Source organism: Helianthus annuus, chromosome 17, assembly GCF_002127325.2.
Source record: "Helianthus annuus cultivar XRQ/B chromosome 17, HanXRQr2.0-SUNRISE, whole genome shotgun sequence".
Classification (NCBI taxonomy): domain Eukaryota; kingdom Viridiplantae; phylum Streptophyta; class Magnoliopsida; order Asterales; family Asteraceae; genus Helianthus; species Helianthus annuus.
Window position 1 is genome coordinate 80675454 of NC_035449.2, and position 4150 is coordinate 80679603.

The window sequence follows — 4150 nt, forward strand, 5'->3', positions numbered from 1 at the left end:
ACACATACTTAAACATGGACTTGCTTATATACTACATTCTTGTACGTACACATTCTAATTTTTTTTTATGTATGCCCGATTCATACACAACTAGTACAAGCTATGCGGATCATGCGACGATCAAAATAATCACGGGTGCACACGGGATTATAGTGATAGGCGTATGAGAACCATAGAGTGTGCTACTGCGTATGGTAATACACGGAACGTAACATGACACCGAAGACGAAACGGACGTAACATGGTCAAAACATGGTGGATACGCCGCTGTTACTTCCTATATATAAGTGTTTTCACCATGTTACCAAACTTTCGTAAAACGTGCCATGAGAAATTCAGTGTTTTACAGACCTTTTGGACCTAATACAAGCTTTAAACAACTCACAAACGCATCATATCCGATTATCCATGCCGAGACTTCATCTTTAACACGTTACTTTCGTCTATCTAATACTTATATCATTCATATACTTGCATTCATTTAGTGTCAATTGTTCACCCCATACTCCTATTATTCTCCATTATCCTTTCTTTCATATGAACCCCGTTCACATTCAAACTTATTTAAACTGCTTTGCCTATGCGCACGCATACCCGTTTTACCTATGCTTAAACGCCTCAACCCATTTTAGTCAAACAAATTCCTATCCTATCGTTCTTCAAAATTTCGTAGTTTTCTAAACGTTTCAAAACTCCCACGTCTCGATTCTTTTAGCCAAAATGCTTTTTCTCCAAGGTCTTCCTCTTGAATAAATTTCGGGACGAAATTTCCTAAAGGAGGGGAGACTGTAACGCCCTGCTTTTTCATACTTTCCATAATTAGAAAGCTCGCCTTGTAATGCTATTTTTGGAAATCTTGTATTATTATAGTCGTCTTTTCGTTGTAAAATCCGAGACTTGGATCATAAATAAAATTCGTATTTCTTTAAATTCACCATCTACATATTCATACATGTTCATACGTTCGAATTCATTGTACATCGAATCCTTATTTGTAATTCATACTTATACTTATTCACGATGCATGTCCATGCTTGTCCTTATATTGTTGATACCTAAAAACCCCTAATAATATGCTTATTTATACAATGGTTAATCATCTAATATGTGACATACTTGTCACTTACAAACATGTTACATACTTGTATATTACATTTTTTCCCTAGTTAAATCATGTTTTATTTCATATTTCACCTTGTTACAAGTTAGGGGAAACATTGTTGCATATTATTACACAACTTAATTAACAAAATTACTCATTATAATGTTTTAAAAAATAAAAAAAATAAAGAAATATGGCAGCCCAATTCAGCAAAATTCAGCACCATATAGTTGGGTTTTGTGGGCTAGTTTCAAGGTGTAACCCCTTCTAAACACTTCCAAAGCCCAACCCATTGAAACCCTAATCCTTCCCCCTATAAATACCACTTATAACCAGCCTCCCTACCACTTTTGCAACACTAAAAACTCTCAAAATATCCTCCAAACCGTAGCTGAAAGCAAAGGTTCGAGCAGATTGACACCCCTTCACGAAAATGAGCATAACTCACTCAATTCTTATCCGATTCACTTGATTCTTTTTCCTACTTGCTTGGATAATCATGGGGTTCGATTCCTAGACTTCTCCTTGGAGAAATCAGACCTGGAAATGCCCCGAAATAGTCCATAAACTTTCTGTTTGATTTTTATGTTCTTCAAAACTTGTTTAAACCTATGCAACTTGTGTCTAACACATCTCAAACCTATGTCCTAATGCTTACAACACTTTAGTGGTTGGTTAGGCTTAAAAACAAGGTTGAGACACTTAAAAATCAGAGGATTAAACCTCATAAACTTGGTGTTTTGTTTAGGGTTTTTAACCCACAAGTCATGTCAAACTTTGTCTTTGATACATGAGTGATTATGGAACAACTTGGGTTGTCCAAACATACAATCCTCACATGATTTGATGATTTCTCTTAGTTAGTGTGTATATTTCTTATTCTTTATTGTATGTTCATGACCCTCCTTGGTTATTTTTATATCAAGCGTAGTGGTGAACACATAGAGGTGCCTAAATGGAAGACTTGATCTTCCTACCTCCTACATGATTTCTATGACATTTAGAGGTACCAAAATGAAGATTTTAATCTTCTACCTCATGCTTGAACTATTGGACATATATTATATACCCTAAACATATTATTCGAATAATCGAATCCTTGATGATGAACTAGTGTTCATATGTCGGGGTACTAGATTACATCATCCTAGACTATGATAACTTGTCACGATTCTAATGGAACCTTGTTCCATGAAAACATCTAAACTCCTTCGAGTTTCCTAGTGTCAAGAACAAGCATCATATGTACTAAATGATTATTTTCCATGTTATTCTCATATCTTATTTTTATGTTGTTTTAAACACCGAATCTCGACTCTAAACATACTTGAACTTTAACCCTTATACATTCGGACTCTAAATCTCTACTCGTCAACAATTGGATAATCGGAAAACATATGCAAACCTTGTGAGTATACTCGTATTTCCCCCTTTTTACTTTTACCACTTTTGGGGTGTAACATGTTTATCTATCAACTTACACGTGAACATTTTGCTTAAACACATGAACATTCCTATAACATGCTTGTATACGTGATGGCTTGATGCTTTAAACTTGGATTTATCTTATGTGTTGAATTTATCATTAACTTCGTACGAGCCAAACCGTGACATATGTAGCGCTATAGGATTAACGACCCGCCCCTTTATCTCGGTTATGTCATGAGCATATTGCGTTTCCTTGGTTTGATATGTTAGACACATACCATATTTAAAGGCTTATCTTGAATCACATGCTTGCTATGAGGAATTGTTCAAAACTTATCTTTTGCTATGTACGTATCAAACTTGTATACTCGCCTTTGCTTTTGCATTGAACTTTATTTTAAACATGTTACAGGTTGAGGACGATGATGCTATGAAATGAAGTAGCGTTGATGCCTAGATACACATATAGACGTTTAGGTTTAATCGTTGTATCAATGTTGATTATGTTGTATTGTATTTCCTTTGAACTTGATGTTATTTGATTTCTTTGTAATGTTGACAAAAGAATTATGAAATGAAATCGGTTTATTAAATATTGTCACAAATAGCGTTATGATGACTCTAGCAATCTTCACACTTCGTCTCATCCCGATGTTTCCGCCATTGGTTGGGGTGTGACAGCACGTGCCTCAGCCATAATCGTCAACACTTGTTTGTTCTTTTTGTAAGAAATTATTGTACAAGAAGACGTTGTTCAAGACCTCGTTGAAGCCTACACAACGGATTGTAAAAGAAGACGCGATTCAAGAGTTTGGTGAAGACTACACAACGGATCATAAAAGAAGACGCAGTTAAAACTCTTATTGAAGACTATAGTTTGAATCAATTTAATAACATATCTTATATCTATTATATATAATAAATGAAAGGATTTGGGCTGACGTGGCGCGTTATTAGAGCTTCTCAGAATTGGTTTTGGCGGGAAACTGGATGGGTCAAAGATTTTGATAAATGGGTTGACACGGGATCCGTATTCTGTTTTTATGACCCGCATATAAGTATGTTTTGTAAAACCCAAGAAACGTTATACTTTCTGTATTCCTCTTCTCTTCTCACGTACGCTTCTTTAACTCCATTTGTTCATCCTTCTTCTCCTTCAAGCTCTGTAATCCATCAACCTCTGCAATCGAATCGATTCAACCATCAGGTACAACTTTATTATTGCTCATTTTTCACGATTTATAACCATACTCTTTCAAACCCTAATCTTCTATCGACGCCATTCTCTTCAAGGTGCGTTTTGGTTCCGATAATCGACACCGCCACATTAGATATTCTGCTTTTGTGCTCTACGACTATCTTCAAGGTATGTTTCTGGCTCCGTTAATCAGATTTCAACTAACGATTTAATTAAGGTATTCTTTGCTTTTGATTGTAAATCTGTTTGTATGCATATAGTTATCGAATTTGATGTTGTCTTGGGGCTGTTTTGTGTTGATTTGGTGCTTTTTGGGGCTGCAGTTGCACTTTAAATTGATAGGGTTCTGGTACTCGGAGGAACCAATTAATGGCAGCTCAATCCTCATTCAGCATTCAAAGGCTCATTTTATGGACCTATGG

At 35.7% G+C, this 4150-nt stretch overlaps 1 long non-coding RNA gene across 1 annotated transcript; it reads left to right on the top strand.

Moving 5' to 3' along the window:
* The first annotated feature begins 3655 nt into the window (after positions 1-3655).
* On the top strand, positions 3656-4150 carry LOC110924926. Its single transcript, XR_004886677.1, has 3 exons — positions 3656-3737; positions 3824-3896; positions 3989-4150. It is a non-coding gene; the product is annotated as an uncharacterized LOC110924926 (long non-coding RNA).